The 22522-nt window shown below is 38.8% G+C and overlaps 1 protein-coding gene across 1 annotated transcript in view; it reads right to left on the reverse strand.

The window, feature by feature from the left end:
* zgc:77752 (uncharacterized protein LOC393862 homolog) overlaps window positions 1-20183 on the reverse strand; it is a 64086-nt gene extending 43903 nt beyond the window's left edge. Inside the window, exons 1-2 of the mRNA XM_028795004.2 lie at window positions 19926-20183; window positions 7360-7384 (exon numbers count right to left, since the gene is read on the reverse strand). The gene's annotated coding sequence lies outside the window, so the exon portion shown is untranslated. The remainder of the gene's footprint in view (window positions 1-7359; window positions 7385-19925) is intronic.
* Between the last annotated feature and the right edge of the window lie 2339 nt (window positions 20184-22522).

Genomic DNA, 22522 nt, shown 5'->3' on the forward strand with positions numbered 1-22522 from the left:
TATATATATACACACTATATATATATATATATATATATATATATATATATATATATATATATATATATATATATATATATATATATTGTGGTAGTTCAGCCTTGGCACAAACAGACACGGGCACATTGTTCCAAAAATACACACTTTTAATTACAATAATAGTCCAGCACACAACACAGTGCCCCTGCACCAAACATCTATCTTCCTGTCCTTTCCTCTCCCTTCCAGACTTCTCCTGCCGCCTTTCCACCTCTCCTCCCGAATGTTGCCTTCTTCCTCCCAACTCAGCTCTCTCACTCGAGGGAGGTGGCCTCTTTTATAATTACCCGGACATGCTCCAGGTGCTTTCCGATGAACTTCTGGCTGTACTTCCTGGTGTGGCGGAAGTGCTGCATGAGCACCCGGAAGCACTCCGGGTGTCCCTGGAATTCCTTCCCCCCAGCACCTCCGGGTGTGGCAGAAGTGCTGGCCTCCAGGGCTCCACAACTGTCCGGGACCCCCTGGCGGAGGCCCTCCTGTGGTCCAGGGGAGGTATTGTCCCTCTCTCGGTCCTTCCAGGCGTCCCAGCCAGGCATGGGTCCTGGCCGTCCGCCACAATATATATATATATATTGTGAGCTGCGGAGCTGATCGCACCCCCAGAGAATACAGACGCCCCTGGGAAAACCCCTGAAAAACATTGACAGACCTTCACATTCCTCCTTACCCTTCTGTCCGGCGCTGTCGTGTAATATGCCTCTCGCGCGGTGCTCCGCCTTCTTAAAAAGCCTGTACGGGCTTCTTTTAGTTTGTTAAATTGATTGTTTGCTTCTCCTTCTCTCTCTCAGACCTCTCCTGCTCCTGGCACGTATTCCTCCGAAGAAGAAGAAGCCCGAGCTTACTTTTAATTGACAAATGGAGGTGTCAACTCTTTCCTTTCAAGGAGCACGTTTGAAACCCTTTAAAGAGACAAATGTTTGTTTGCAGTGTTTGAATAAAATTCAAGTCTCTTCAACTTCCTCTGTTTTCTGTGCAATTCTGTGACCCAAGCATGACAAGTGGTACCAGGAGTGGTTGCACAGATGGATGCACAGTTGGAAGCCGAATATATTTTTGAAATCGCCCAGGATGTTCCGCTCCCTTACGATCCGGATGATGATTTAATTCCCCAACAGACTATTCCGCCTCCGGCTCCGCCTCAGAGTGTTCATCGAAGGGATAATCCAGTCCCTCAACAGTATGTTGCGCCTCCATCTCCGCCTCCTCCGCAAAATGTTAGGCGAGTAGTCCCTCTGCCTCCGCTCCCAGACAATGCTAAGAATGTACTGACGAAGATGGGTCCTTCTGATGACCCACAGATGTTTCTTTTGGCTTTTGAGCAAGTGGCGACTTTGTTGGGATGGGACAAACGTCACTGGGCTGTTATCGTCACCCCTTTTTTTTCTGGTGACGCCTTACTTTCCTTACGAAATGTACCTGCTGATAAGCTTGGTGATTATTATTTTTTGAAGGAGCAAGTTCTTTTGCGTAAAACCACAACCTTTTTGTCTAAAGGTTTTGCACTTTACGACTGGAAACTGAATATGAACGGTTCCATCCGTGCACAAATACAAGATTTGATTCATAAAGTGCATTGCTGGTTTGAGGGGGACAAGATGGAGAGAATCGTAGAAAAGGTTGTTATGAACATGTTCTGTTCGGGATACCGCACCTCTTCGAGATGAGTTTCTTTGTCATAATCTTGAATCACTGACGATTATATCTCAACGGTTAGAAGGCTCGCAGACCTCTTGGAGAAAAAGCGGTGGGTTTGGTGCCCCGTATGGTGTGTTACAACCTCCGAGAGACCGCTCAGGGCATTCTCGTCACCTTGACCATAGACCTGATCATCTTGAAGCTTCAGCACCTGATCATCGGATTTCGTCGGGAAGGCCTCCAGTGAATGCAGTTGCAAATGAGATGCCTGTTTCTGGAGAAAGCGGCCGTGGCCGTGGAAGTCGCCAAGGATATTTCGGCAGTGGTGCTGAACGAAAATGTTTCCGGTGCGACCAACCCGGTCACTTGGCGAAAGAATGTCACCTGTCTCCAGCTCAATCAATGGAAGTTGGTTTAGCGGAGGTTTGTTGCTCAAATATTCCAGATTCATCAAAAGAGAAAGATGGCTTATTGATCTCGGTGAAGTTTGGGGGCCGCGAGATGACGGCATTGTTGGACTCAGGCAGTGACCTTTGTGTTGTCAGACAGGACTGTCTTGACGACAGATACCTTAGTAACACTGAGACTGTAAAGATACGTTGTGTACATGGGGATGTTAAAGACTATCAGACATTACTTCTTCCTTTAACTTATAAGGGTCGTCACTTTAAAGTTTGGTCTGCTGTTTCTGACTCATGCCCTTGGCCTTTACTGATAGGCAGAAGAAATGCCCTTTTTCCTAGACTAATAGCTGAACATCGCTCACCAGCCATCAAGTCCCCTGTTGAGCTTAGTGGGAGGGAAGAAGAAGGAGAATTAGTGGCGGTTGGGGAAAACCTAGAGCCCCGATTAGATATTGAACCCGATCTCTCCAGCGAGACTGAGGGAGACACCCCCCACAATTTCCCGGAATGGCAGGAAGGCCCTTCTACATCCTATCAGATTGCAAATGCCTCCGAACCCAAACCGAGTACTAGCGAGCAGTCGGATTTTGTGCGCTTGCAGCACGCTGATGACTCATTAGAATATGCATTTAAACAGGCACGCACTGCTAGTGACTCCTATTACAAAGAGCGCGATACCGGGGGCTTGAAAACGCCACACTTTCTAGAAAAAGACGGTTGTCTTTTCAGAGTGACTACAGACCATTTAATGGGGGAATTTATTGAGCAGCTAGTTGTACCTGAGGTGCACAGAGAAATTCTTTTGCAGCTGGCCCACTCTCACATCTTGGGAGGGCACCTGGGGGCTGATAAGACTAGAGAGCGGTTATCAAAACGATTTTATTGGCTGAATATGGGAAACGATGTTGAATGGTTCTGTGCTTCATGTCCTGACTGTCAGATCGTCTCCGCTTATAAGCCTCCTAGGGCTCCCCTTTGTCCTATGCCTACTTTGGATGTCCCCTTTCAGAGGGTGGGATTAGATATTGTAGGCCCTTTGCCTAAGACTAAGAATGGGTACCAATATATGCTGGTGTTGGTTGATTATGCAACACGATATCCTGAGGTAGCTGCTTTGAAAAAGGCCAACTCCTCCGCTGTAGCCAAAGCTCTGTGCGTGATTTTTACTTGTATTGGTATTCCTGGGGAAAATTTGACTGACCAAGGCACACCCTTTACTTCTCGTGTGATAAAACAATTCTGTGATAGATTCGCTATCAAGAAACTGGGCACCACTGTTTACCATCCACAGACTAATGGTTTAACTGAACGGTTTAACAAGACTTTAAAACAAATGATCAGACGAGTTGCTCATAATGATCCTAGATCTTGGGACTCCGTCCTGCCTTTTGTTATGCGGGAATCGCCGCAAGCGTCCACTGGCTTGAGTCCGTTCGAGCTGTTATTTGGCAGGCGCCCAAGAGGCATCCTGGATGTTGTACGGGAGGAATGGATGGGACACGAATCAACATCCCTCGGGCTGAGCTTTGCAGACCGAGTAGTTTCGTTGCACGATAGAATTTCTAAACTTTCTTCTATTGCTGTGGAGCATCAACAACGCGACAAGGAAACACAGAAGCGTCTTTACGATAGGCGCAGTAAACTTTGCGAATTCAATCCCAGCGATCGTGTTTTAGTACTGGTTCCGTCTGACCCGCACAAATTCCTAGCTAAATGGCAGGGCCCGGCAATTATCGAGGAGCATATTTGAACAGTAAATTACAAAGTTAGAATACCAGGCTGGCGAAAACCATTCCAAATTTTACACATTAATCTCTTGAAGAAATGGCACGACCGACAAGGGGTTTACACTTCCTTGGCTGCTGTTTCTCAGACTGATGTTGTTATTGGTAATGATTTAACTGACTCACAAAAGACAGAATTAGTAACCTTGATTGAACAGAACAGTGATGTTTTTTCAGACTTGCCAGGCGTCACTAATTTAGCAGAACATAAAATCACTACTGAACCCGGTGTCCGGGTACAGTTGCGGCCGTTTCGAATCCCGGAAGCACGGAGAAATATTGTGCGCGAAGAAGTCAAGAAGATGCTGGAGCTAGGTGTAATTCAAGAAAGTAGAAGTGACTGGTGTAGTCCGGTCGTGTAAGATCCCAAGCAAGACGGTTTGGTTTGCTTCTGTATCGATTTTAGGCGCTTGAATAAGGTCTCTAAATTTGATGCTTACCCAATGACCCGAGTAGACAAGCTGTTGGAAAAACTGGGTCAGGCAACCTATATCTCCATGCTAGACCTTACAAAGGGTTATTGGCAGGTGCCTCTAGAGGCTGACAGTTGTGAGAAAACTGCATTTGCGACTCCTGATGGACTTTATGAATTTACAAGACTGCCGTTTGGCCTTCATGGGGCCCCTCTAACGTTACAGCATATGATGGATCAGATATTACGTCCACATTCTGAATATTCTGGGGCGTATCTTGATGATGTGGTGATTTTCAGCAATGATTGGCATTCGCATTTAGAACGTCTTCAGGCTGTCCTTGATAGTCTGAAACAAGCTGGGTTGACTGCTAACCCTAAGAAATGTAAACTAGGTATGTCTGAGACACATTATCTAGGTTACTCCATGGGCAGGGGTTTACTTCGTCCACAATTAAGAAAAATAGAAGAGGTGCTCACTTACCCACATCCTAAAACACAGAATCAGGTACGTGCTTTTCTGGGGCTGGCGGGTTATTACAGAAGATTCATCCCTGACTTTGCAAATAGGGCTGCTCCTCTCTCAGAGCTTACTAAGGGAAGAAAAAAACGCCCTATTTTATGGACAACACCTTGCGAATGTTCTTTTTCAGATTTAAAAACCGCTTTGTCTTCTTATCCAGTGTTGCGAAATCCCGATTTCTCTAAAGATTTTGTACTACAGACGGACGCAAGTGCATACGGAGTAGGCGCAGTCCTGTCCCAGGTTTTCGATGGGGAAGAACACCCTATCACATACTTCAGTAGGAAATTACTCCCCAGAGAACGCAATTATTCAACTATTGAAAAAGAATGTTTGGCGATTAAATGGGCTGTAGAAGCGGTACGGTATTACTTATGGGGACGAAATTTCACATTAGTAACTGATCATGCTCCACTTCAATGGCTATACCGTCAAAAAGATACAAACTCCCATCTCATGAAATGGTTCTTGGGCTTACAACCTTACAGGTTTATAGTCAGGCATCGACCTGGCTCTGAGCATGTTAATGCTGATGTTCTGTCACGTCTGTTTGAACCTGGCCTGGAAGATCGCTTGATTCACGGAAACGTGAATAAAGCTGAGGGAGGGGGTGTGAGCTGCGGAGCTGTTCGCACCCCCAGAGAATACAGACGCCCCTGGGAAAACCCCTGAAAAACATTGACAGACTACCTTCACATTCCTCCTTACCCTTCTGGCTGACGCTGTCGTGTAATAGCCTCTCGCGCAGTGCTCCGCCTTCTTAAAAAGCCTGTACGGGCTTCTTTTAGTTTGTTAAATTGATTGTTTGCTTCTCCTTCTCTCTCTCAGACCTCTCCTGCTATTATTTATGCATCATTCAGAAGAAGCCCGAGCTTACTTTTAATTGACAAACGGAGGTGTCAACTCTTTCCTTTCAAGGAGCACGTTTGAAACCCTTTAAAGAGACAAATGTTTGCTTGCAGTGTTTGAATAAAATTCAAGTCTCTTCAACCTCCTCTGTTTTCTGTGCAATTCTGTGACCCAAGCGTGATATATACAATATATAAAACAATATAATATTATGCAGTATACTAGAGTGCTTTGCCCCCTACTCGCTTCTCTCGCCCACCCCCCAACCCCTCTCTCCGGGGGCGCGCTTCACGCTCACCACTTCGGGTCTCTGCCGCTCACGTTGTGAAGGGGGGGGGGGGCTGAATGCACGCTAAGGAGATGCAGAAGATTCAGCTGGTGGCTTGCAGCTGCTGCTACCGCGCTACGTGTTCTGCATGTCTACAGAAAAAAGAAGGTCACTAGCACAATTATGAATGACAAAGTTTTGTATGTACCAAGGGGTAACTTGTATGTATGAACATATCTATATATAATTTCCCGGGTCATCACAATCACAACAGCACATGAATGATGCATAAATAACAAAAATGAACATGGTAAAAAATATAACTTCTTGTATTCAATTCAAAATGTAATCACATTAGATAATAGGATGTGAAAAAAGTTAAACACAAAAATACATACATAAAAGTTATATATTACAGTTATGCTCCATCTATCGATTTATATTTTGCTTTGCTCTTTGTTTCTTTCCATTATTAACCTTTATTGTGTGTTATTTCACCCTCCTTTGTGTCTTTCTTGGTTTGGGGATGACTCAAGAGCGCATCCTGTCCTGCACAATATATACTCAATTATGTACATTATGTACTCTAACTACTGTGCTACCTAAGACACATTTTTTACATTTAAGAAATATTGGAAAATTAAGGTGATCTCACTAGTATATAAATCCAGTTTTAGGTTCTCAGGGAGCCAGAATCCATGCCAACAGCACTAGGTATAAATCTGGACCTATACCTGAAAGGAGTGGCAGTCTACTAGCTCATACATACATACATTCAGACATGCTGCACCAATACAAAATTCCAGAATTAATCTAACATGTTTGGGAGATGAGGGAAACTGGAGTTTCCATAGAAAAAAATGGCAGACATGGCGGAGCAATAAGCAGGCCAAGATTCAAACCCCAACTTGTAGAGCTGTGAGAAAGCAACGCTGACCATTTTGCCATCAAGCAAGCCTTGCACAATTATGTTGTAAAATTGTAAACCTGAAAAAAAATATTTAACACATAAAGCTTGTATTTCATAGCAAATGTCTAGGAAAGGCTGGCTGTGTGTATTCGTGTGTATGTGTGTGTGTATACTTACAGTATTCAAGCATGAGAAAAAGTATAGGTTACATCACTCAAATGTGTCCTTTTGGCCATGCTCCAGTTTTGTCCATTTTTAATGCTTTACATCCTGTTAGCTTTCAACTATATCTGTGAGAAATGTAAACTCAAATTTAATTGCTGTAATGCTTCATTCAGTCTGGAAGAAGCTGCAGTAAAACATTAATTTGCTCCTCTTAGTTAGTTTTTAAAGCATTCTTCATTGCAACTAGAATTACCTATCAGTTTGGTAACACTGTCACACTCCATTGCACTAACAAATACTCAAAATTTCACTAAAGTGCACATCATGTATTTTATTAAACAAATTTAAAGAGAATATGTAAAGTGCTTACCGCTATTGCCTCTATATCATCATCTCTGTAAAGACAAAACACAAATGCAGCTATTAATAACTCCTTCTTTATCAGTCTGTTTAAAGAATTGAGAGAACAGTGTATATATCTACAAAAGGCTTTTCTATTTTGTATCACTTGCTAAAACATTTCCACAACTCATACTGAGCAGCACCTATAATGGTCCTGTCTACATTTTCTTCAAACTGACCTACTTTAGTTAATCCTTATTATTACTATTATAAATACTTGACAACAGAACCATCTGCTTCACTTTTACAGTCTGTGAAGCATTATTTACATGCGATGTGCACCATCCCATAATTTTTCTCCTATGTGCATCCATTTAAATGTTTATATTTCACTACTTACTTTAATTCAATCATAAGATACCGGGATTTAAATTACTCTGTTAAATAGTTATGGTTATTACTTCTGAGCACATTACTAAAAATGTTGCTTGATTTTGTACCTAACCAAAGCTGTATTGTTTTGGGTGAGCCATTTGGAGAAGGGAAAATCAGTGGGGAATGCCTTCCCTAGATCATAGAAGGTGTCGGTGCCAATGGTGACAAAGTATGTTGCCATGTTTGTGAGAGTAGAAATGCACCACTATGGTAAGTATGCACTATGTTTGTGCTACAGTAAGTGCTTTAAAAGGAAAATAGGTAGAACTGCCTACACAAAGAAGAGTAAATGGTGGCCTGGGCAGACCCATTCAATATTTCATGAGGACACTTGGGGACTGATGACCCAGCAGTTTGCCAGGACACCTGACCCTCACCTAATATAGAGACAGAGAGAGAGAGAGAGAGATAGTATGGCCACAAAGCATTGGCAGGAAGTGCTAAGCAATATAAAAGAGAACCATATTACCTTTTGCAAAGATGGGCAGTGGCAGAAGGCTAATAGGAACCCTACATCGTGGTACATGTCAACCAAAGGTTTAAAACTAGAAGTGTTGGGACTTGGTTGTATTTTTTAAGATTGATGGATAAGAGACTACCTAAGTGACCTAGTCCTATAAAGAAAAATGATGGATTAGGACTGCCAGGACATTATGCTTTGCCGGGGGTACTTCTAATCTAATGTATACTTAGAAAAGCAGAGAAATGAACAAGGAAGTCCCTGTCTTTGAAAGTACAGTAATTCCAGGCACTGGCTTGAAGTCACCACAGAATGAGATTAAAAGCCAACTCATTGCCAGTGGCCCAATGAACGCAAAGTCAGGAGGAGAGCTGAGAGAAAGACTTAGCTGGCAGGAGGATGAGAGGCCAGAATGTGAAAAAGTAAAATGGAATATGTAAAAGTAAATGCTTGTGTGCAGTATTGTCATGTACATGTGGACAACTCCCCTAACCGAGCGGACAGAGACTTGAATTTATGCAGATAGGCCCAAGAAGTAGCAGAGTTTTCTTTCCAGTCTGTTTATTTGGTATTTTAGTAATATTCCCTTTTCATCTCTCCCTCATGGTTATTTTTATTAAAAAAAAATCATTAAATATAATTGGTGTGTATTTTATCCTTCCGGATATCATTCTGCATAAGGAGGTCGCTATGGGAGTACAGATTTGTTTTACTGTTAATAACCTGTGACCAAGCTACTATAAGCTTACACGGATGCCTACTTCCATATTATTTTGCATGATAAAAGCACTGTATACAAATAATAAATGGAAAAAATAAGTTTTGTGAGCACATGAGGCTCATTAATAAATAATAGGACTTTCAACAGCTAACTGGAGAAAACCTTGAAAAACAAATGAAAATTAAGTCAAAATACATGTTCAGCATTACATAAGTAAGAAAATCTACAAAGATCAGGATCTCATGCGCTTTTGCAAATTAATTTTTAAAGCTTAAGGTTTATGCACATTAAATTCAAATACAGTAGAGTCTCGCTTATCCAACCTTCGCTTATCCAACATTCTGTATTACCCGACGTCCCACCGCAAAAAATTAAAAAAAAAAAAAAAACGCATCAATCGGCAACAAGAACTGCAAGTTGCGAGCATGAGCGTAGTCTATTTTTTGTTGCTAAGTTCATTTTTTCAGTTAAATTTTTCTGTTGTTTTGTTGTAAAACATGATTACAGTGGATTATGTGGCTGGCCCTCTCTGGCGTGCATGTCTCTCACGTGCGTGTGTGTGTGTGTGTGTGCATGTGCGTGTGCGCGCGTGTGTCTCTCTCGCGCGCGAGTGTGTGTGGGTCTCTCTCATGCACGTGTGTGTGTGCATGCGTCTCTCTCGCGCGTGTGTCTCTCTCGCGTGTATCTCTCTCGCACGTGTGTGTGCGTGTGTCTCTCTTTCTCTCGCGCGTGTGTGCATGTGTCTCTCTCTCTTGCGCGTGCATGTGTCTGTCTGTGTCTCTCTCTCGCACTCTCTCTCTAACGCTGCCCAGGGAATGCACAGGGAGAGACTGAACACGTGCGGAAATCATCGGCACGCACAAACCGAAAGGGAAACTGGCTTGTTCCTATACCGAGTGTGTGGTCGTGTACAGAGGCAAACGTTTGGCGAACTTTTTGGTCATAACCCGATTTGTACGTGTTCAGAGATGTTCGTGAACTGAGGTTCCACTGTAGACTTTTTCTTAACACCTCCCATTATCCGACATTTCCGCTTATTCGACGTTCTGCCGGCCCGTTTATGTCGGATAAGTGAGACTCTACTGTATATCTTATACTGTAGTGTACATGTTGCAGGAACCACTCCCACTCAACACCTACGAGAATACATGGGATCTGGAAATGGAATTGACACTTTACCAATTTTTACTATTATGATACTTCAATCAAATGTACAGTATTCTACAAAGCTCTTAAAATTTCCACACAACACATCTAATTTATTGTAATAGGTTTCAGGATAATATTTAGAATAAAAGATAAAAAAAAATAACATATTTTGACTGCATGTTTATTTGTAAGCTCAATTGCTTCTTTGCAAAGCATGATATTATAATCTTATTATGAATTAATGTAATGATGCTGGCTTAATTAAAATATCTTGTATGGTCTCCCGATGTTTACATGTAAAACCAAGAGGGAACTAATAATATATAATGCTACATTGAAGCTTTGACTTTCCCTTAGCTGGTTTTCCCCATAGATGCTGGATTTCCGTGACCTCTCAGTAGCCTACCCTAGTTGTTACTGTTTTCAAAGTACACAGGGATTTATACAGTATTTCAGACCTGTTATATTATTTGTCACTGTTGTCACTGACTACATATTTTTGTTAACACTGGTGACATTATGTCTGTTCCATATGACATGCTCACCAATTATATAACCTATTATATTCAAATAAAATTTTCTTGTAACATATAACATAAAACAGTGTTTCCCAACCTCAGTCATGGGGGCACACTGTGGCTGCAGGTTCTTGTTCCAACCAGATTCTGTTTTTAATTGGACTCCTGGGCTAATTAAGTGATGTGTTATTCCCCAAGTTCTGTGTTTTGGGAACAATATAGAAATTACAAAAGTAAGTTTGGTAAATCCATCCATCCATCCATTTTCCAACCCGCTGAATCCGAACACAGGGTCACGGGGGTCTGCTGGAGCCAATCCCAGCCAACACAGGGCACAGCAGTTATATAGGAATAATGTATTTTTTTGTTTTTAACAATATTTTCATCTTGATTTTCATTCTACTTTTCTAGGTGTTCTAATTGTTTAATTAATCCATTATTTACTAATTAGTGGGTCTGATACTAAAGTAGTTGCAGCCTTTGATTATTCAGTGTTGTTTGCCAGTGTGTCTGCTCTACTCATTTTTAATTGTCATTAATAAGATACAATAAAGGGAAAAAACTGCACAGGGAAAGGGCAAAATATAATGAAATCAACAAAATAGAGTTAAGCATTTAAATCTGTAGCAAAAGCAGAAATATTTTTTAATGTCTTATAAATGTAAAAATCATGCTGCTGTTCTTTTCTGAATGGAGAATAAGAGAAAAATAATACCAGCTAATTAAATGAGATTAGTGTTATCGGGTGTTGCCACTGATTAGGAATCTGGTTGGAACAAAAACCAGAAGCCACAGTGTGCCCCAGGACCGAGGTTGGGAAACACTGACATAAAACATAGTGTAAAATAGTTAAAAAGTGTGATACACATAATAATAACAGAACAATATTAAAAATATTATTTATGTGCCAATGTGACAACTGTGACAGTCTGGCCAAAGCAAAGACTGAAATGGCAGACACATTGTATAGTCTGATGGATGCAGGCAACAAACAGCATCCCTTGGTAGAATAAACCACTGACTACAGGTGCTCCAGGACAATATGTCAGTTTTGCTATCATACTCTTTTCTGTTAGTGTGTCTAGTGTGTCCAGGGTCAGTTTTTGCAATGCAGCTGACCTTGCTGACCAACAAGGTTCTGACATACCTAACCTTGTGTTAGCTCCCCAGCAGACAATAGCAGAGATTAGTACACTAGTCACATTGGATGGGCAGAACATAATCAGTAGCTTGTGACACTCTCTAATGGACCTGAGCCTCCTGAGGAAAAAAAGCCTGCCCTGGCCTTTTTAGTACAGCATATTTGTGTTATCCACCCATTCCGGTCTACATTCACCTCCTGCCTGTTTACAATGACTGATGTTTTTATCCATTCCAAAACTCCACCACCAATTTCTTTGTCGTTCTAAGGTTTAACTCCAGGTGGTTCTCAATATATTCCATGACAAAGGTCTGCCCTACATTTCTATACTCCTCCTCACCTTCACTGTTGAGGCTGCCTGTAGATATCTGCAAGTGATATAAACTGGAGTTGCATTTAAAATGAATGGCGTAGAGAGTAAAAAGAAAGAGAGATAGGACTGTTCCTGGGATACTTGTGTTTTGTTCAGTATCCAGCAGGGGTTGCAAGAACCCTGGAAGAGGTTTATTACAGACTGCAGCTATTACTAACCCAACAATATACGTAAAGAAATATCTTATATCTTTCCCTAGCGTTACGGTGGTGATTCTAAATGGAATAAAGAATCAGTAACACTAAAGCAAAATTATACTAGCTTCTGTTTAATATAGGCTTAACTCTCGAAGGACAGCTACTTGATTAAAGCATGATACAGTCGGGGTTTCCTGCGAACGGCACTTGTCCAACTTCGAGACAGAGTGTGGGAAAGAATGTTGTCCTAGGCATGGGCAGGAGCGATGTCTTCCATCCTTCCGTAGGTGAGCACTGCTGTTCTGGACAATGTCTAAGCATTTATACATTTCCTATACAGGACACTGTAAGGGGCATATATCTGTATCATCTCGAGCTTATTTGCTAACCCAACAAACAAGATATTGTTAAAGGCACTTACGAAAACAAATAACTATGAATAAAGTGTCAGCTTTGTCCAAATGGTAGTAGTTCTGCATAGGATGTAGAGCAGAGCTTCATCTGCTTCTATATGTACTTGGTAGGCAAACTGCATGGGATCTGAGTGGTCTGTAACCACTGGTCATAGATGTTTAAGGACCAGCACAGCAAGTGTCTTCATAATATGTGATTTACAGGCCTGTAGTCCTTAAGAAGACTGAGTGTCCATTTTAAGTACAGGAACTATGTACACAGTTTCCCCAATTTTGGCACCCTCTTCACTTTTAAGGAAAAGGGTGAACAGATATGGAAGGGCAAAACAGAATTATATGGCACATACATTGACTGATGCTGACTGATATCATCGGACCCAACTATAGTATTTGTGACGGCCTTGCTGTTGAATGGGAGTCAAATTTGTTTGAAAACAGATTTAGCTCATTAGCCATCAGTACAATCTTTCAAAATACAGTATATATTTTCTTTACACAGATCAAACATACTACAGTATCTAGTTAATGGATAAGTTGTTTATTGTCTTATCCTTGTAACATTTGGTGTATGACAAGACTCATCCTTAGGCATACTAACAAAGATCACTGATTAATCTTGCATGGACATTTTTAGGATGCTGCAGAAAACTGAGGTGCATGAAGAAAATCCATGTGTCATGAACATCTATGATGAGGGCAAGCAATAATTTTTCAGTTTATTGGGCTAGTGAGGGCCAGTGATCTAAAGTACAACAGCTAGCAAGCTTAGTTTCAGAGTTAGGCACATCATTTGTAAAAAAAAAATCAATAACTTCTTCTTCTTCTTTCGACTGCTCCTGTTAGGGGTTGCCATAACGGATCATCTTGTTCCAAATCTTCCTGTCCTCTACATCTTGCTCTTTCACACCCATCACCTGCATGTCCTCTCTCTCACCACATCCATAAACCTTTTCTTTGGCCTTCCTCTTTTCCTCTTGCCTGGTAGCTCTATCTTTAACATCCTTTACCCAATATACCCAACTAGGGGGCTCCGCCCCCTGCTCGCTTCGCTCGCCAACCCCTGGTCTTGGGTAACCCGAAATAGATTTGAAAGAGATTATTTATCTCCGTCAGTTGTGGTCTTTCGTTTTGAACCCGTGCCTGCTTTGCTTCCGCAGTTTCAGATGCGCATTGTAGGCGCCTGCGTTCATTGATCTTATCCAGGTGGGCTCGTGTTTGTATCGTTGAGCTGTATTGTGTTTGAATTTGGTGTAAAGCGTTCAGAGGTTTGTACAATCCCAAGCAGCACATTATTCCTAACTTCACTCCGCAGTAGTGCCACTCACAATATGGTAGTGATGCCTGCGCCTTCACTCCACAGTAGTGCCACTCACAATATGGCGGTGACGCCTGCGCCTTTCATACTATCTTTGTGGACCTGTGGGGCCTCCGTAGCCTCTCACATTTGACTCTGGGGTGCAGCGCTGAATCCTCTTTTTTGTGTTGTTGTGTGGTTAGTGGTAGCTATGGGCGCGTTGTTGCTTCATTTCTCATTCACGTTAGTTGAGCTCTTTCGTTTTTGGGCCGTGACTCCTTAATTCGCGGTGGATACGACTTCGCTTGCGGTTTATGAGACGCGCGCCTGCGCAGTACGTCTCATGGTCCCATCGCCATGTCCCTGCGTCCATATCCGGTTTATTCTCGGTTAGTAATATGGATTACACTAATTTTAATACAATCATAAAAATCCAGTCAAATAGTTCAGCAAATACTATTAAAATGTCTGAAATTAACAGCCAAAATAAGTCACATTTCAGTCCTAAATGAATAAAAAATATTTGTAATTTAATTTGTTTATGAAAAGTTATCTAAGAAATGTTTAGCCTACACAGTTACAACAAACTGCAGACACTAAAAGAGTCCTCTCTTTTAAATAAGATGGTTGCATTGCTAGGCAATCATGCTTTCATAAGGACATGACACCTAAAACACAAAATGTAATCAAAGGTGTAAATTCTCTTCATTAACAACTTGTAAAAAAATAAAAACGTTAGCATTATTTAAAATAAGGCCAGATACTGATTCTATGCAAACACTGGGAGAACATATGTACTCTACACAGCCATTGATTGGGCTCTGAGGCAAGAATGCAAACCATTATGCCACTATTCCACCCAATAAATTAGAATTCACCTAATACTTTTTCTGATCTTTTAACTAACTGAAAGGTCATGAATATGCTTGAAGCCTCAAATTAAAAAATCATTAAATCCAAAAATATAAACAGTTTCTAGAGACAAGTAACTGTCTACTAAATTTAAAAACAATTAACATCCATTTTTCTTTGGGCACTAAAATACAGTGTATTTCAATACCCATAGCATATAGTATTTGTTTTTTCTAATCAACAGTCAACCAGTGCACTTATTTGCATCATAAAAATCATTAATATATTAGACCAATAACATATTGCTAGATGAAGGCTCAAAATGGTGGCCAGCAAAATTATACATTTTTATAATGATCAGAAAAAATGAGATAAGCAACTAAAAAAATCCAAGATGAGAATGAAATAGGAAAGACTTGATTTAAGGAAAAGCACCAAGAAGCAACACATCAATACTCTAGAGCCATAATAAATATAGTAAACATCACAACCAATTGTTCTTGATGTACTTGCATTTACCCTATAATCACTACTTTCTTGCCGTAAGTTTCATCTTGCTGCATATCCAGAGTGGACAATTAGTAATACCGAAGGATAATTTCAATTTACTTACTGATTATTTTGGCTATTCAGCAAATTTTAATAAATACTGCAAACACTCAAAAAAGGTGAACATTAATTAAAAAAACTGAACACCAGGAGAAAACCAAGAAAGAGAAAAGATATGATGTAACAGATTGTTTTGATACTTCAACTGAAATACAAATGCAGCTCTAATTTTGTTGTACAATAAGTAGTGAAGTATCTCCAAGCAACCAAAGATGTAATCAGAATCCGTGTAACTAGTAATTATTACAATTGGCAAGATATACATCTGACGCAGCAAAGTATATTCTATTACGTAGATAAGACGTACAAGGTTTCTACTGGGAAAATTCACATAAAGTCCTTTATAGTAAGTGTTCCAAATAAGAAAATTTGTAGGAAACAATGTTACACAGTTGAGTTGATTTCTCACTTCTTTCAATAATATATTAATATAATAATAATCAGGTCAGCCAGAAGTGGCATTTGCATGATCAAGTAGCACTTGGAGCAATGCAATACATACTTAATATGTTTTGTTTTTTATTGTTACAAAAGATTACACAACTTTAGTTATTTTTTCTGTGCCTCAAAGTACCAAATCAAAAATGACCTTCCATTTCCTGCAAAACACTGGCTAGAAAGTGGAATGGTGAGAGACCTTAAATGGCAACTCCAAAAATTCTCGTAACATGGGAAAGCGGTCATAGATGCATGAATTTAGCTTGAATTGTGTTTCATGTAAACAGTTTCAATAGATATCAGAGGAAGGTAGCAGAAGCAATCAAAAAGACAAATGGAACATTGGCTTACATCTCTTACTGAGGGTACCCTTGCACAAAAACCTCACACACTGTAACTGGCACACTCCCTCATTCACTTCTCAACATTCTCATCTAATCACCCATTTATTCATATCACATGCACTTTAAGACAGTGCAGTTACAACAAATACTCAGTACTAAAATGTGGCATTATAAAATCATTCAGACCCCTTTTTTAACTTGTGATGCTTTATGATGTTTAATTAAACTATTATTATGCTTTGCTCATAAAAAAGAATGTGATATACAGGTATCTTTGACTAATGTCTTTAACTGATTCAAAGTATTGGAACAACCTTTAAACCTTTGTTTCTCATAAACTAGATGTGATATAGCAATTCTGTTGTCAGATTTGGATTCAGAACCCTCAAATTTATAAAGGATATCTAAAAGAATGTGATTTTTTTTCTGCAGACCAGTGTTATCTGAAACTAAAATAATACCATCTGAGATTCATCATCAGTTTAACAAGTATTTTTTGGGTTTATCTAAAGTTAGATGTTAGAATTATGTATTAATTGTGTTAAAAACCTTGACATCAGAATATGGAGGACTGTGTGGAATACAAATATATTAATAATTTCATGTTAATACATATTGCTTTATACTTCCATTAAATATATTCATGTGTTTAGTATTGTGTTATGGCAAGAAACTACTAAAGTGAAATTTGTTTTACGATTATATTTGTTAGTCTACTAAAGGAAAATACATTCAAACATTTTAATCACTTAATCGTCAATACACAATTTAACACAGCTAATTAATTGTGACAGCAGCAACAGTCTCATGGGAAAATTTTGAGTTTTACTCTATCTAATAATTCCTTGACTATGCCATACTGTATTTTTCATTTAAAACACTTGCATAGCAAAATGCAAACATTTACGAAAATAAATGAATTTGCAAGATATCATTCCAGTATTCTTAATGGCTACAGTTCCCCTCAAAAGTCTCAATACCAAAGTAAGCAAGGTATAAAGTTGGATTCAAAATTGAATCCATTGCAAGAGTCCTACAGAAATAATGAAGAGGTGAAAATAATGACCTTTAATCTAAAGAATTCTCCTGCTTGGCACTTAGTATATTAAGTAATCATGAAAACAGCCTAAAATAATTACAGAAATATGAATATGTTTTAACCTAACATATTTTAAAGCATATAATAAAAAATTTCCATAGACTAGGAAGCAAATAAATAACATAAAATATCACTAATTACAAATATTATGTATGGTAAGCTGCTAACAATAAATTTAAAAAACAATTTGGCAGAAAAGATATGTTGCTGAAAAATGTATGTTGAACATTAAGCATGTCTGCCTTTTTGCTTATACTTACTTTTAGATTTTTATTAATAAAACTAAAACTCGCTGGTTGGTGCTTGATGCATACATTGATTTAGAAACTAGAATGAAGCTTCAAAGGGCTAATGGTGTACATACAGTACCTATCATCAGCTCATATGTCATCACCCTCAGAGGGATCCTCCCCTGCAACTGCCGTGCTTTCTTGTTTCAGTCTGTCATAGTTTGTCATGAACAGAAGTAAACAAGCAGCAACAATGCTTTCGTCACAGCTATTCCAATTAATTTGCTAATGAATTTCATAACAGTGGAGTAATCTATTGGGAAAGTGGCACTTTATTAAAAAGAGTTTATAATGAAAAAATGTTCTTGATAACATGCCATGATTATCAGAGAGAGCTCTGGCAATATTGAAAACCTTGTTTTAGGAAAGCAAATATTCAGATAATTAAAGTGAAATCTGTACATTAAGGTGACTGCAGATTAACATAATGACTATATTATTATTAATTTGATGTCCTGAGATAGAAAGTATGACTTTCTTATTCATCTTTCGTTAGTGGCAATAATATTTCATAAATGGGTTACCATAAGGTATTACCTACAGCTGCTTTCCAAAGTTTGTACAAATACACTGTATGATAAATAAAAGGTCACCAACCTTAATACCTTGACATGAAATGCAAGAATACTAAGGGAAATAATCATATTAAGACAAATCATTTTATGTCACTGTTTCCAATAATGAAACATTGGATAATTAAACATGTGTAATAAATAAAGGATTCTTCCTAAAGATTACTGCACTTTATTTTTTATTGTGTTAGAGACCTTACAAAATCATTTCTGCTCTTTATCCCTCTATGTCTAACCCCACATATATCGGCACTATAGAAGCCCCTGAATGTCATCAGAAAAGTTTTAGGGTTGCATATGAAGCCATTTTTGATCCGCTGTTGCGACCCCTAACGGGAGCAGCCAAAAGAAGAAGAAGAAGATGTGAAGCCATTTATGCATTGCTTAATCTTCCATACATAATCTGTAAATCAAGAACTCTCTGTTTACTGTATATTCAGAGAATTCAAGATCTGGACTATATGCTTGGTAGTTGACAATTTCCTATTTTATTTTTTGAAGGATGTTCATAATGTAAGCAGAAAAACAAAACAGCACATTTGGGGAGCCTTCCATTCTCTCCATTTTATTTAAAATGCTAGCCTTGTTTCATTCTTTAACATCCCTTATCACCTTCTCCCCAAAAATGTTTCTTTTCTTCTTTGATGCAAACATACATACAAAATTACATCAGCAGCTCTCACACTAACAGCAAGTTTCACAAAATTGCTTGGAAACAAAAAGGTGTTCAGAATTTCTAAAGAACCCTGATATTTCTGGGTTACACTTTACTTTAGGTAGATATCACACAAGTGTGATATACATTAATTGTATTGTACCCAGCAGTGTGACTACAGTGCAACTGTGTCCTGCTAAGGTAGATAAGTGTGCAAATGGAGCATCTCCAAAGGAAAATATATATTTTACATCACTATCCTATATGTTGCGTATATACTTAACTCATTACCCTAGGGTCACAGCAGGTACACTGTATCAATATCACACAGGAAGGAGCAAAGTAATTACTAGACCAGTGCACTGTGAATATGGATATTTATGATGTGAGTATTGACATACAATTATTTACATGGCCCCACGTTTTGAAATATAGAACAAATCAAAGTGGAAATAAGTTACTTCCAATACCTGAAGAAGAAGGTTTCTCCCAGCAGCAGTATGTACTTATCTCTAAGTTGTGTATGTTCAATGGGTAAATTCCAGGTAAATTTCTCAAAATGCTGAGATGGTTTAATAAGGATAGGTAAATATGTTAGACCCAGTAACCTATGTGATCTGATATTGTGAATATGTTAACATGGTAGAATAATTCCGTATCTACACATAACAGACTCTGCTTTGTTATCATGAGTTCAATAAAAACAACAAACATTAATTAGCCAGATATTGTATTTTGAATGCGCCTATAACTGGAGTATTACTATTAATAACCACTGTCAGTATTTTGACATCTGCACTTTTTATTCACTTTTAAAAGTGCGTTTTTTCACGGCATGGCACGCTCTCCATATCTATCAACTTTACCTATGTCACGCTGTGTTCAAAATGAGTTTTTACCTACAAACTTGTTAACATTTGAAGTACTGTGCAGATTCCCACTCTTCTGTATAGGCGCATTATTAAAGACGCGTATAAACGCTATAGATGAATCTAAGCAACAAAAGCGCGTTTTCAACCTTACACAGCCATTTACAATAACTAAAACACCAAAAAAGCATGCCCACCACTCAGTGCCAGTTGTTGGACACATACCATAAGTCGTCTGCGGAATATTGCTTGCGAACCGGCTCCACGAAGATCGCGTCCACAATCTGCTACGCCGCACGGAGCCACGTACTGCCGCCTTTACCTGCGCGAGCCGATTACGCGAGGATCGCTGCTGAGTCACGCCTTGTTGGCATAGCAACGCCGCCGCCAAGTCGAGGACGCCCAACTACTGGGCGCTTCACCGGGCAACAGGTCATGACTTAAGCCGAGAAGATGCTTTTTCTAAAATGAAACCCAGACAAAACAAACATCACTAACTACGACACGTGTCAATGCAACGGTCAACGCTCGCTGTGGCTGAAAGGCAAACAATAGCTTTGTGCTTTAGTGAGGCATATAGACTGTGCGTTTCTGAATGAGACTGTATGTACAGTGAGTAACGTTGCTGTTGTGCACTTCCAAACCGTAAATTCTGCCAGTGTGGAGTTATTATTATTATTATTATTTACAAACTTACATTGTTGACGCATTTATCCAGGGTAACTAACAAAACAGGTTTTCCCTGTGTACGTGTGGGTTTCTACGTGGATTATTTTCAAATGTTCTAAAACGAGGTCGCTAACTGGACATTATGAAACTGTCCGTGAAAGCCCTGCACGTCCCAGGTGCTGCTGGGATGAGCTGTAGCAAGGAAAAGGTTGAAAAGTGAATGGATAGTTTTGGTTACTATTATTTACTTTTATACTGTTTTAACCAGAAGTTGACTCCGTTTGGTAACAAGGTAATGGTAGCTATAACTGTTAACAGTACACATATGTGGAGCCATACTATCAGTTCATGCATGCAGATTATTCCGATATTAAAGACATCTCTAAATGCTGCTAATTTGTTAGTCATTTTGGATAATCATAAAGTCATCCACTAAATAAGGAGTTATAATAGTACTACTTGTGCTGCCCGTTTAAGACAAGTTGTAATCGAAGTAATCAATGGAAACCTCTGCATTAATACTGTATCTACAGCATACCAGCTACTGAAACGTATGTTGTAATGCATGTAAGTACAGTAATATTTTTCATTCCAGCAGATGGCACATCACAAACCTTAGCAAAGCCTTTACAAATCCAATGGTAAATGACATATGACAGAGACACAGCAACAGGACAGACACATAGATGCACGGACATACATTTGTCCTTTTTTTAAGGTGGATTTTGTATTTTGTCGCATATTTTATAGTAATTCACTAACATATTTGTAAATGGTTTCAAGGTAAATTCAGATAATTCACATTTTTCTTGAAACTGTTTACAGGTTTAATTTGAGGTATATTTTAAATCATTTAAAGATACTACAATGGGTTTATTGACAAGTATATATACTTGTTTAAGTAAGTACCAAGTAAATGTGTTATGTGAAAGACTTTGTGAAGTTAATTGCAGTTATTTCAAAACAATTTCTTGAAATTTTAATTGAATTAAATTCATCCAACCATTTTCTGAACTCAGTTTTTTGTTAGGAAGAAAAAGCTCAAACCCACACTGGACCAAAAGTGATTTACTGAAAACTTCAAATAAGTGCTTTCACACTGCAAGAGGTACTTAAATAGATTTCAAATATATCTTTACATTAAATGGTTTTCTTTCTCTTTATAGGTATATATTTAAACAAATATTTAACCTTAAGAAACATCTTTAATGATGTGTTTAACGACTGAATACGTGAAGTTGCAATAGTGTGTCTGAGTCAAATTTTTACTTAAGCATTAGGGTACCACATCTCATGTGAATTTGAATATTTGGGTTTAAAAGACTGAATCAACCTAGGATGGAGACTTGTAAGAAGCAGTTGTACTTCATTATATTTTGAGATGAATGGATCCAGACGTTAAAGTAGGTCAATTTCAAGGGGTTATACAGTACTGAAACACACAAACAATGGAATAAGCTATCATTACCTAAAGTGTGAGATTTTAGAAATCAAACCATTTCAGTCTTTGAATAGTCTTCAGTAATACTTTTCTTCATTCTTAAGCTACACATACAACCTCAAAACATGAAAGTAAATTTAAGAATCACTGTGTTTTTTTATTTGCATTTTCCATACCAACCCATCTTTTTTGATTTGGAGATGTAAAATGATTATAAATGAAAACTAACTATTATTCTGTCCTGTCCAATGGAAATTAAGTCAGAACAGCCATTAAATGTTAGAATGCCATACTACAATTGTTCATTAAACATTATATCATTGGTCAGTGGGTGGAAATGAAAAATAACTAGAAATTATATGTATCTATAACAAGTTGACAAATACAAGAAAGCAGCAATATGTACGATATGTTGGTTTAAAGTTACACTCTGCACATCTATGCATGATACTGTTGAACATTCGATATGATTCATTCCTTAATGGCAAATTTAAAAAAATGTTCACCACATGGTGTAATATAGGGAACCAAGTCTGTGTGTGTACTTTTACTAGCAAAACCTAAGAAGGAAGATATAACTTGCTTTCTGAACATTTTCTATTGTCCATCATTCTAATTTTACTTCTAATAGCTGCAGGAAATGTTACCATTACTTTTAAAATGAAGCCATTCCCTTAGATCGAATCTTAACCAAATAGCTAATAAGTCATAC

The sequence above is a fragment of the Erpetoichthys calabaricus genome, chromosome 1 (genome assembly GCF_900747795.2).
Source record: "Erpetoichthys calabaricus chromosome 1, fErpCal1.3, whole genome shotgun sequence".
NCBI lineage: Eukaryota > Metazoa > Chordata > Cladistia > Polypteriformes > Polypteridae > Erpetoichthys > Erpetoichthys calabaricus.